Genomic DNA, 14,333 nt, shown 5'->3' on the forward strand with positions numbered 1-14,333 from the left:
TACTCTTGCTTAAAGTTTTTATCAAAAAAAGAAAGACAAAAGGACAGGGTTTACATCAGTGATGCAGCAGCACAGCGTCAACATAATTTAGATCTACATCCAGACATCAACTCAAAGTCTCCATCAACAGACAGATGTTAAGGGGGCTCGCGTGTATAACTTTTTCTTGAAATATAGGATTTCGTTATTATTTTCTGTTATTAAACTTTATTCTTTACTAAACGGAAAAAGAAAGTAAAAATACGGGATCACCGTTCATTTAAGCTCACAATCTGCCTTCGAAAGAAGCATGCAATTTTGTTAAGGTACTTTTTTTTAACTAATAAGAGAAAAAAAGGTGATATCGAAATAAAAAAGAATTAAATTACAGAAATCGCTGAAATATTACAATAGTTAAGTTAAATACAGTTTATTTGAAAAATTAATATTAAAGAATATAGGTCACCGATGATTTAAAAAAGAAATTTTAATTTAAATACAAAAAAAAAATGGCATTTTTTCACCAAAGGGAGATCATATGGAGCTTCTCCAATGATATCTGGGGCAAAAAACAATTGATTTTTTTGGTTGATTTTTGTACCATATCATAAAGTAACAACTTATAGTGTAATAAATAAGATTTGTAATGACAAACAAATGTTTCAGTTATTGCTGAATTATTTGTACCCTCGAGCCTCCTTAATACAACGTGTTCAGCTCTAAATCGTTCCGAGTTACAAACAAATACAAATGAAATTAAAAACCAATTGTTCTGAAGGTCTTTCCACTAGTAAAGATCTATTTTGATATTGAAATATGAAAAATCAGTTTAAAATGTTAGTTCCTATGGCTTTATGATGTATTAATATCAATTTAAATCAAAGGTCAAAATCTAGAACGTCATATTAACCTATGACCTTGACCTCAATTTCAAGGTCACAAACCAAGGATCTTAACTCAAAAGACCCTAGGTCATTAATATGTTTGGTTAAAGAGTAATATCACTTTACGGGTAAACCTAAATATAAGATGGGCAAAAACTCCCATTTATTATCTGCGCACCCTTTCACCAAAAATATACAAGTAAGGACATGTCGCAACTAACAATTTATGAAAAATTATTTGTCGATATGGCATACAGTATTTGAAAATCAGTGAAAATAAGCAAAAATCAAAATCAAAATTTAGAACTTGAACTTGACCTTGACCTTTGACCTTGACCTCATTTTCATTTTTTGGACCAAGGACCTCAAATCTGAAGACCCTAGGTCTCTATCACTTATGGTTTACCAGTTAGAAATGCATAATACTTATATCATTTACATAAGGGGAAATAACTCTCATATGGAGGTTCTGGAAAGCTTCAGTCCAAATAAATTGCCTAATCCTGAAGATGTAACGAGCAATTTGGTAAATTAAATTTGTCATAATCTTTTACGGTTGCGAAGGAGTAGTGGCCACAAGAAAAACAGTGTTTGGGGAGATAACTCTTACAACGTAAAGTATTTTGTTACGTTGTTGAAAATTTTTAAAGCGTATAAACTATACGATATCATATTCCAAATATCTAAGCGACATCGTTTGAAACATCAACAATATGCAAGAAAAAATTTAGGCGGAAGAATAAAAAAAAAATAATAATAATTAAAAACCAATTGTTCAGAGAACAATTGAAGGTCTTTCCATCAAAACAATGTATTTTGATATGAAAAGTTGTGAAACTAAGTTTAAAATGTCATTTCAATCGTCAAATGATAGCTCCAAGTAAGCTGATTCCAAAAATATATTGTTTCCATACATTTTTTTTAAATAAGGGAGATAATTTGTTACTTCCGGTTTGAAAAATGTTACTTCCGATTATATTTGAATATTTACTTGACACTGATTCCAAAAATATCTGGTTCTATATACTTTTATATTAATAAAGTACAAAAAAATAGCTATTTCCGGTTTACAAAAGGTCACTTCCGGTTGTTTTTTACAAGGTTAAATGGTTTGATACCTTTTTCTAAAAGTTGTATATCTTTATCATGTATACATATAGAATAAAAGCAAAGGTCAAAATCTAGAACGTCAAATTAAGCTATGACCTTGAGATCAATTTCAAGGTCATAAACCAAGGACCTCAAATCAAAAGACCATAGGTCTTTATTATATTTAGTTAATGAGTTATATCACCAAACGCGTATTTTTAAATACAAGAGGGGAGAAAACTCCCTTTTACATTCAACGTACGCTTGCAATCAAAATTTACATCTTACGACATGTCGCAACTAACAATTTAGTAAAAATAATTTGTTGATATCTTATACAGTCTTTGGATATAAGTGAAAATAAGCCAAATTCAAATATTAGAATATGACCTTGACCTTTGACCTTGAACTAATTTTCATTTTTTGGGACCAAGGACCTCAAATCAAAAGATCCTAGGTCTCTATCACTTATGATTTATAAGATAGAAATTCATATCACTTATATCAGATGCATAAGGGGAAATAACTCTCATATGGAGCGGTCATATCGCTTCGGTCAAAATAGGACAAATCATGGGAAGGATATAACGAGCAATTTTGTAAAATAAATTTGTCATAATCTTTTACGGTTACGAAGGAGATGCGCTAACAAGGAAAACAGTGTTTGGGGAGATAACTCCTACAAAGAAAAGTATTCGTATACGCAGGGTAAATTTCAAAAGCGCATAAACTGTTCGATATCATATACCAAATATCTAAGCGACATATTGCGAAACAAATGTTTATCGCAAGAACAAAATTAGGCGGAAGAAAAAAAAAAAAAAAATAATCAGAAGAAAAACAATAGGTCTTTCCACAGAAAAGTGGAAAGACCTAATAATAATAATCAGAACAAAAGCAATAGGTCTTTCCACGGAAAGGTGGAAAGACCTAATAATTCAATTTGAAAAAAATCAAAATCGATATCCTCGTCCTCTAGTGTGAAATCCCAAGAAGTCAGTACCACTGAGTTGAAATGATTTATAGATAAGGAGATACTTATACATGTAACTTAATGAAAATTTAATTTTTGTTGTAACGCGTCTTCTGATTGACTGACGTCTTTTGTTTACCAGCTCAAAGACATAATTTTGTCATGTGACCATGACGTCATTTATGTTTTTAACGGTTTACTCCTTTAAAAAAGGAATTTAAAATTAATTTATAAGAAATGACTGTAATATTTTTTTCTGTCTATTCGAAATAACATAATATGCCGAACACACTAACAAATAGAACCGTAAAGAAGTTGTCTTTTGCTAGTTGAACATATAACCCAACAAAAAAACCAAATACATAACGACTGACTTTATTAACATATTGTTTGTGTTCATAATTTTGTCGTCGATATTTCTAATTTACACTTTACCTAACAATGAGAAGAAAGACTTATGTTTTGCTGTAACACCTCTGTCAAGTGTTTGTGTGCTCACAAAAAAAGTAAAATCACAAAAATACTGAAAATCAATTCGGAAAGTCCATAATCACATGGCAAAATCAAATAACAAAACGCATTAAAAACGAATGGACAAGAACTGTCATATTCCTGACTTGGTACAGGCACTTTCAAATGTAGAAAATGGTGGATTAAACCTGGTTTTAAAGCGCTAACCCTCTCACTTTGATGACTAGTTGATGACAGTCTCATCCAATTTCGTTACATTTCAATGATGCGTTAACTAAAGAGACACAATAAATAAAATAGTCAAAATATGGGTATATCAGTCATTATCGTGTAACAATTTTAAAAGGGACAATTTAACAGATCATAAAAACATCTATCTACAAACACATTCATTGATTTGCGTGTCTGACGTCAGAAAATTTTATACGTCACATATATTTGTCGTTCAATGTACATACAAACAATTTTCAAATTTCACATAGGCAATATTAGCATACAGGGTTAAAAAATCAAGAGTATGTAAGAATGAATTTCAGAAATAGACCGAGATTTGAAATAGTCCAAAAGTTATATAGAATTTATAAAAATCCACAAATAGCGATTGAATAAAATTGACGTTTGTGGTTCAACGTATTTTGAACAGGTTCTATCCTGTTGCATTTGTATGTGACTTTCTCAGTCAGGAGCTTGTAGTTATATGATTGTCGTTTGTTTATTTGTTATATTTTTATACGAACATTGTTTTGTGATAAATAAAGCCATTAGTTTTTTCAACAAAGTATATCGTATTTTTCTTGTTGAACCCCTCAGATTTCACGAATTTGGCACAACCTTTTGGAATTTTATATCCTCAATGATCTTCAACTTTGTACTTGTTTTGCTTTATGAATATTTTAATATGAGCGTCACTGATGAGTCTGGCGTACTAAATTATAATCCTGGTACCTTTCATTAAGAAGATCGTAAATTCCTAAATTTACAAAATTACCAAAGTCAACAGAAAATACAAAGAGATAGTTCTTTAAACATAGCAGCCCAAAATCAGGTATAATCCACCATTGTCTACAAAACCAAATGCATGTAAATACAACGGTTGTCAACCATTCGTTTAATATACTTCAGATTTTATTTTTTTTTCAATTTCTTAATAGAATTTCTGTTCCCATTTTTCTTTTGGGTTCTGTATTTATTATATTTTCGTTGGTTATTTTCAGAACAAACTTTAATTTCCTTTATATATATATTGCAAAATGTTTTCATATGTCAACGCATCAAAATGCTAGTAGCATGTTCTTTTGTATTGAATTCAATGCGCACTTATCTTGTACAAATGAATCTTCCCAGACCGTCGAACAGTTAAAATACAAAATAAAGTATAAAGTTGGACATGTTGAAGCCCGTTAAGTACTAGCAATTCCGAAAGGTTTAACCAAATACTGCTTGGTTTATCTATTCATGTGTCAGAAAATCATTAGTATTTCGAACAACTCAAAGTTTTTTGTATGTTCATGCATGGTTATGACAGCTTGCCAAATATACCTACATGTTGATTTTACTGGTTTCAAATCTCCCAAGGTGAAAGATTGTCTTGTCCTTTAAACTTATGATGAGCAACTTGTATCATCAGCTCTGACCTTGCTTCAATTGTCCGTATAAAAATTCATAAATAATCAAGAAACTGACGATCACATTCAAATGTGAGAAGTCGAATATATATTTTGAATGAGCAAAAGGAACGAAAACAAAAACTGAGTTTTAGATTGAGTTGGCATAATGGTAAAAAGTAAAATCACGAAAATATTGAAACCCGAGGATAATTCAACACGGAAAGTCCCTAATCAAATGGAAAACCCAAACACATAAAACGAACGGACAACAACTGTTACATTTCTGACTTTAAACAGTCATTTTCAAGAAATGCACCCCCATTTCAATTCACAATTTTACATTCGATAAAAACATATATAGATATAGGAAGATGTGGTATGAGTGACAAAAAGACAACTATTCATCTAAGTCGCAATTTGTTAAGGTAAAACATTTTAGGTAATAGTACGGTCTTTAACACAGAGGCTTGGCTTACACTGAACAACCAATTATAAAGGGCCCCAGATATGACTAGTTTAATACCAAACGATCTAATCTGTTTAAAAATATTGGGAAACACTTATAAACTACAGCAACAAACGACAATCAATGAATCAACATAGGGTTCCTGACTTAGGACAGGTGCAAACAGTTACAACGTTTTAATAGGTACACACCTACACTCTGATATGAAACAATTGTGTAACATCACAACATAAAACTGATGCCAAATAGAATTGTTCACACAGGTAAATGAAAATAATTTTGTTGTAAGGTATATCGTAATGGAAAACGGAAATATTTGTTGCAAAATAAAAAAAATTGTTGTTCATAGTACAAGAACAGAAGTGAAAATGTAAAAGCATACTAAACAGTTATCAAAGCTGGTACAAAATGTATATATCAGAAAAAAGAGAGACGAGCTAAACCACTAAATAAGTAAACATTATATAACAAAAAGCAATACAAATTGTTCGAACATGTCAAATAAATATGTAAGTACGATTTGAGAGTACTTTCAGTTACTGAAAGTTAGTAAAAAGCCCCCAAAAAATAAAAATGATAAAATGATGCATCAGAGACTAAAGTAATGTAAAATACATCCCAGGAAAATTATTGTAATATCAAAGAAGAAGGGACTTGTGCAATGTCAAAAATAAAAGTATCGACAGAGAGTATGATAGTTAACCTCTATATGGAAAATAAACGTGGATGCGTATTTATACATGCCGTTTGAAAGAATGCAAATTTAATTATGGTTTAATCTGCTGATGACAAAATCTATGTGTGTGCCAATGTAATCTCTATTCATTGATAATATGTACGTATATGTTTGTTTAAAGGTTCGATGCGCTTTTAGTACAATATTACCGTAAAATTTAGGTATGAAATACCTTGCATTAGCTAAAAATTAATAACCATTCTTGTGACATTCAATGCCAGTAAAAATATTAAAATTTATAAGAAAAGGTTTTTGTGACTGTCCAATACATGCCATATTTAACTGAAAAACGATTTTTATTTTCAACATGGAAAGTTTTGACGCTAAATTTAAATAACCAACATTTACATATTTTTTTTTTAATTAATGCTTTTGTCCATCATTTATTTATTTTAAGATTAAAATACAACCTTAGAAATTAAAAGTGAATATGGAACACTGTAACATTCGATGGGCTGATTAATCCAAAACGGACAGAAAACATAATCAAATACCAAGATGGGTGCATCTGGGAGAAATAATTTATAGTTAGAATTCTTTACCCAAATTAAGTGCTGTTGATATCCTTTGCGACTAAAAGTGCACGAGCAGAGGTATTTACAAAATAGAAGATATAACATACACGGTACATATTGTTATGCACTATATGCAAATTCTTACAATGCATTTAATTGAGAAAGGAAATGGGGAATGTGTCCAAGTTACAACAACCAAACCATAGAGCAGACAACAACCGAAGGCCACCAATGGGTCTTCAATGTAGCGAGAAACTCCCGCAACCGGAGGCGTCCTTCAGCTGGCCTTTTAAAAATGTGTATACTAGCACAGTGATAATGGACGTGGTACTAAACTCCAAATTATACACAAGAAACTAAAATTAAAAAACCACACAAGACTAACAAAGGCCAGAGACTCCTGTTTTGGGACAGGCGCAAAATTGCGGCGGGGTAAAACATGTTTATGCGCGGGATAAATCATTCAGATCAATAAATGTGATACTTTTTCAACAATATGTAAGGTGATTTATTTCAGACTGTTACGTATAGATAAATAATTATATTAATAATGAAATATCATTTTATATAACTTCCTCATCTTATAAATGGATTTGTATTTATTACCATTATTTACCATAAATACAACAACATTTGACGGTTATATTTGATCTAATAGATTACAAAAGTATATGAATGTTGCACATTGAATCCAATTTAATAAAATATGTATTAATTCATAAATCATGAAAATAAATAATGTGCACCTACATCGATTTCCTTTAACAAAAAGCTTAGAACTAGTTGTGGAATTAAAATACTTTATTTGTCATATGCAATAATATCCAAAATTTAAAAAAAATGGATAACAAACACGGTAGAAATTTGCACACATGCGACTTAAGTTTTTAAACCAATTTTTGTCAAGCTTTATATAAAGTTAGTAAAACACTGAACTTCAGAACGATATATGTTTTTATATATTTGAAAGTTGCTGCAGAAATATGAAAATTTCAAGGTAGGACTATAATTCTTGTTTTATTACGAATATCATATCACACTCTCATATATGTATATATTATTACTAGTTTAAACAACGTATATAAATCGGCCTCCTTAAATTATTATTACTTTCACAATTGGAAAACAAATACTGCCAAACCGATGGTTGTCTTTAACGTATTCATAATTTATTTCAGGCAATGATGTCTTATTTCCTTTTATTGGTTATTTATCCGGCTGCAGCACTGATTGTAGAAGATGTATTCCCACCAAGTTTAGCAGAATGCTACTCTGGGCAAATTGACAAAAACACCACTACATATGATGTTCAAACGAGCTGTTTAGAAAGCTATTTGGCTCATATGTACAAAAATACTAGTTCAACGGGTTTAGGTAAGGTTACTTTCGATTGGTTTGATTCTCTAGGCAGACAATTACATATCCGACTAAGAAGACAAGGGAACCACAGATTGCGTGTAAGAAAGGAAATTCGAACATTACGTGAAAATGAATTGGACATTTTTTTTGACGCAGTAAATTCCCTGAAAAAGGACAAGGTAGGTTTATTAGTTAGTTCCCATGGTAACGAATAGAAAGTCAGACTTTTTGTTATTTATTTTCTCATCCAACTTGTTTGTTACAAATAGTTCATGTTACAAGTTTAAAGAATCAGGTTAAGACAACATTACCAAATTGTACAGACGCTTGTCTCTTGTTAAAAATAAGATTACGTTCGTTAACCAAAGGACCAAGTATCCGACAAAGACGAAAAACAGGAAATGAAGCAATTCTTTCTAAATTGATGACTGTTTAGCTGTTTTTGTGTTCTCGTTAAGTAACTGTATATCAATAACCAGGTCTCCTAAGTATTCGTTTATTAATATATATTTTGTTTATATCAAAATAGTTCACTTTGTTAAGATACATCCTAAAGTGCAATGCATTTATTTTCGTCATTGTCATACTGAGTAACTAGAAATTAAAATTATAATAATAGATTAAAACAGGTATGTGTTTGCATCTTTTTAATTAGCTTTCAGTACTTCCCAGAGTGCATTCATCCTGTATATTTGGCAGCTGTCACCTAAGTAATACACTTTCGTTTTAAATGAAGCTTTCGCGTTAAGTCTGCATGTATGATTAGAGATAATTAGTTAATTATCTGTTATATATTTCACTCGAAGTGTAATTTGTTTCATCGCCAACGTCATATTTTTCAGTCGGTCTCACCAAACAAGTATGATTCGTTTGCCCTTATGCACCAGGGAGACGCCTTAAAATCTGCACATGGTGGTCCTAATTTTGTGAGCTGGCATAGATACTACCTCGTGCTGTAAGTTGCACAGTATTTTCAGTGTATAAACAATAACACTTAATATTTTACTACCGTAGCACAAGCTTTTAAAAATGACTTTAATTTCAGTCGTATAAAGAGGAGTGGGCGAACGTTAAAAGGATCAAGAAAATAAGAAAAAAAGAAACCTACTTTTTGATTCTTTTTCTATTGTCTAATAAGAGAGAGAGAGAAGTGCCAAAGTGTTATCTACTTATAATTTTATAAGTATCGAATTATGCTAACGTTACTTTTAATAGTGTTATATCAACAACTCTTTAATACAGACTCGAAAATGCTCTTCGTGAAAAAAAATAGCAGAGTGACTCTTCCATACTGTGATTCAACAGCAGATTTTTTGATGACCAATAAGACGGATTCAATCCTATTTACTGAACTATTTTTGGGGAACCCAAAAGGCGTTGTTTATTCAGGTCCATTTGCATTGTGGGAGACTCCAACAAAACCAACTACGTTGTTAAAACGTGATGTAGGAGCTGTACAACGTAGCTCTCCCATTGATCCCAAAAAGTTAAAAGCTGTTTCGCAAAAAATATCACAGAGATATTTTAAGACGAACAACTCCAAGAGGTAGTTATGCCAATTTAGAGTCTCACCATGATAGTGTTCACGTGTGGGTCGGAGGTTCTGACGGTCATATGGCAGACGCGAATTTGAGTCCAATGGATCCAGTTTTCTACATCCATCACTGTTTCATAGATTATCTTTGGGAAAAATTTAGAACACGACAAAAAAGGTTAGGAATAAATTCAGAAACTGACTATCCACAAACCACAGTACCATAACACCAACCGAATAGGCGTATGGATAGTTTATTACCATCAAAAAAGAATATTGAGGGGTATAGTAATTCATTTACAAAACAAATTTATAGATATGCACCTGCCCCAACTTGTCGTAACAACTGCGGAGGAGCGATTAAAGGATTTTTGTACTGTGATAAAAGTAAAAAAGGATGTGTTTCCGGATCAAGATATGAAAAATTGAATATAAAGCGAGGAAATCACTATGTGATCCTTGTAAACTCATCGAACCTTTAAACAAACTTATAAGTAAGGGTTATCGTACCAATATTGTAATAAGATCTCTGAATATAGTTCACATTGGCACTAATATTGATATTGTCATTAGCAAATTAAAACATAACTAAATTTCATTATCTTTTGAGGCGAGATGTATAGAGACACAGACACGTTAACTTTTATTTCTATAGAAGTCGCTCTTCACTATACTACTACCTGTCGATACATTTATTTTTGGCATTGCACAAGTCATGTCTTCTTTGACTATTAATGACGTTAAAATACTAAATCCCTGTGATGTGTTTTAGTCGATTTTAGTCTCTGATGCATGATTTTTTATTATTAATTGGTTTTGGCTTTTAACTAGCTGTCAGTAACTGCGAGTACTCTCAAATCGTATTTTCTTGTTAATTCGACCTGTTGATACTGTTTATAATGCTTTTTTGTTATTTTTTATTTATACGGATCTTGTCTGTACACCAGCTTTGATTATTTGTAATATCTTCAATTTTTCACTTATTCTTACAACATTTGTATAAACTTCAAGATTATAAAAAAACCGGTTTTTTTCTAAAGTGAACATTGATTGGTTAAATATTTCTCAGTCATGTCCTGTTTTTGAATTTGTTTGTTAGCTTTTTGGTCATGAATGTTTGTCTCTAATATTTAATTAACTGTGCATTTGTATTCAGATATCGCAGATCAAATTTATTCGTTCATTGTTTAATCATACGTTTTTTGATTGAGTTAAGTCTGCCAATTGATATTTTATCGTATGTTTTTCTTTGTTGTCATGTTATGCTATTGTTTCAGAAAAAGGGAGAAGGTTTGGATCCATTAAAACGTTTAATCCCGCTGCAAATGTTTGCACCTGTCCTAAGTCAGGAATCTGATGTACAGTAGTTGTCGTTTGTTTATGTATTATATACGTGTTTCTCGTTTCTCGTTTTGTTTATATAGATTAGACCGTTGGTTTTCCCGTTTGAATGTTTTTACACTAGTAATTTTGGGGCCCTTTATAGCTTGTTGTTCGGTGTGAGCTAAGGCTCCGTGTTGAAGGCCGTACTTTAACCTATAATGGTTTACTTTTTAAATTGTTATTTGTATGGAGAGTTGTCTCATTGGCACTCACACCACATCTTCCTATATCTATGATTTTATTCCAAATGGAGGAGTAAGTCAAGTCCAGCATTATTAACCTTCAAAGGCAAAAGGAAATAGGATGGAGATTCCTTTATCTGTAAAAAATATTAAAGATTCGGATCAATCATCAACAGTATCTGGGATAACACAAGCAGTAACAGTAACTGGGATAAAACAAGCAGTAACTACACCTAGGACAATACTACATGAATTTCCAGGCATCACACCACAGCTTCCTATATCTATAAAGAGTGGAAGCAATTCATCATTCGAAAGCAAAGAGAACAGACAACTCACTCGAACTTCAACGGCTCCAACAATAACAAAAAGATTTAAGTCTCACTTCGGTAGTCGAAGATCAAGGGGTCGAAGGTCAACTGAATTCAGTGAAATAGGCACTAATCTCAAATTTGACTTTAGTATAAATCTGCGTCTAGGACAAGCTAAAAAGAGTCCATTTAACTTTGACAATTTGGCTATGTCCCCAATAGCAATAACAAACAAACACAAGCGTAATCGAAAACCAGGACTTGATCAAATTAGAAACAAAAGAACATTTAACATCACATTCCAAACTGATGGATTTTCCTATAATGGTAAACATTTGGACTACATTTCTATAGATAAACGCACCCGTTCCTCTGAATCTATCGCTCTTATTGCCTTCATGAAGCCAATATCCGGTGAAACAAAAGCCTATGTAAGAGCGTTTGACTCCAAAGGTGAAATGTGTCAACCTAGTTGTCTGGTATCAAAATCGACGTATAAGGAATGTTCGGGACTGATCAAGATTACGTCCGAATTTCCTCGTATGTACGTTAATTCATATAACGATGATGTTGATTCAGAAATAACACCGTTTCTGAGGTTCGTTTATGAAAATTAGTGACATATTTTGCCTTAAAAAGTTTTTGTATACTTGTATTTATCTCCAAAAATGCTGTGAATAGTTTGATAAATAATAATGTAACCTACCTAATTACACATATATCCGGGCTTGAACTGACATGAGCAACACGATGGGTATCACATGATGAGCAGGATCTGCTTATCCTAATTCCAGGACAAGTGATATCAACCCATGTTTTGGTGGGGTTCGTGTTGCACAGTCTTACATTTTTAATGTCGTGTACTGTAGTTTTTTGGGTTTTTTTTGTATTATCCATGGCGTTTATTTTGACTTCATGCAACCGGTGGCATTCCCCTCTCTTTAAACAGCAATGGAAAATAGAATAATTTTCGGAATATATATTGTTTTCTAAAGTGTTAACCGAAAAAAAGAAAAACAAAACAAGATAGAACTCGATCATCAGTATTACAGCAAACTAATAACAAAATCCTCTAAGTGTTCATCTATATATCAGTTCAACATTTTCATCAACATAAATATGTCCTTGCAATGTGTCAAGGTCTAAATCGTTCTTAATTAAAAAAAAAAAGGCAGTGGGTAATTCTACAAAAACAGTTATTTTCGTTTCGCTTGACTAGCATAGTAGTAGATAACACCGACATACATTTTGTACAACAACATTGACAAACAAATCATACAAAAATAATAATGTATACGTAAAATACACCAAAAGAAACAGATAGAAATGAGATGGAGGAAGCTGTTTCTGTTGTTTTCCTAATATATAGTTAAGGAGGGTAACTTTTAAAATGAATACCAGTACAACAAGTTTGGGTTTTTAATGAAAATCATCATCAGTATACCTGTTTGCCAAAAAAAAAAGGAATTGATATTCTTGTTCATACAAATGCATGAAATTACTTCTACTCATATGACATTTAAAAAATGGTTAGTTAAGTTAGGACCTCCGTTGATACCAGTAGGAATATCAAAAATTCTAACTCTAAATTCAACAAATGTATTTTCAGTGTCAAACTTTAGCATACTTATTACTTGTTTAGTGTTAAAGTCTGTTTTGATATTGGCATCATTTTAAAAAAATATTCAAAACTATCCCAGAACAATGAATTTGTACACTGATGTACCCTATTTATGGAGAGAAACTCTACGTTTTATTTTCAAGTATGTGTGTGATAAGGTGGTGTAACAGGAGGAAAAATTCTATTTTTTTCCTAGAATTTATCAGAACGAACAGTTCCAAACTTTTTTTTTTTTGGTGTAAAGGCCTTTTTCTTCAATGATCTGAAACGGAAAAAATGAAAATTATTTACACATATTGCGCTACCTTAATATGATTGATAGAGATATACTTTATATGGAGTCAACTCAAGAAATTGAATCCTGTGAATTCAGGCAATATTGTGAGGTTTTATTTATTTGAATATTTCGACAAGGTGAGTATCGCAATCATAATAACTTGTAATCGATATCAGATACACAAAACAATATGTAGATTTTCTTTAAATCACAACAATGAATCTCGTATAGTTGACACTCCGTAAAAAATTACAGTAAAAAACGAACACACTAATGTTTGACTGTACATTGAGTATACCCGCATCTCTTTAGTAAACTTGTCATATAAAGCATACGGTAACAAACACGTAAGGAATATGACAGTTCTTGTCCAATCGTTTGATGTGTTTGTGCCTTTGATTTTGCCATTTGATTAGTGACTTTTCGTTTTGAATTTTCCTCGGTATTTTGTGAATTAACTTTTTTTTTCACTTTATTCTAGTAATCACTTCATGCAATTTTTTTTTAGAACAGATGAACTACGCCATAAATAGTTATCAAAGGTAACAGGCTTATAATTAAACACGCCAGACTCGCGTTTCGTCTACAAAAGACTCATCAGTGACGCTCCTTTAAAAAAAATTAAAAAGCCAAACAGGTACAAAGTTGAAGATCATTGTGGACCAAGATTTTTAAAAAGTTGTCCAATATACGGCTAAAGTAGTGTATTCTTGGGTTAAGAAAACCCTTAGTAGTTTGAATAATTCATACTTTTGCAAACAGTTAAGTTATAAAAATTACCATTTAGTTCGCCTCTGAAAACGAAAAGTTGAAACAAACAATAAGAAGTATATACAAAAATTAGTATTTAATTGTATTGAACGAGGTTTGGTGATGGAATCTGTTTTTCCTGTGTTTTCTAGACGATATAATTGTATTAATTCTACTTTTCCAATCTACTAAAAAG

The 14,333-nt window shown here is 31.6% G+C and overlaps 1 pseudogene; it reads left to right on the forward strand.

The window, feature by feature from the left end:
* The first annotated feature begins 8,942 nt into the window (after positions 1-8,942).
* LOC143082028 (uncharacterized) lies at positions 8,943-12,106 on the forward strand (annotated as a pseudogene).
* Positions 12,107-14,333: the final 2,227 nt, after the last annotated feature.

This window comes from Mytilus galloprovincialis, chromosome 7, assembly GCF_965363235.1.
Source record: "Mytilus galloprovincialis chromosome 7, xbMytGall1.hap1.1, whole genome shotgun sequence".
NCBI classification, from domain to species: domain Eukaryota; kingdom Metazoa; phylum Mollusca; class Bivalvia; order Mytilida; family Mytilidae; genus Mytilus; species Mytilus galloprovincialis.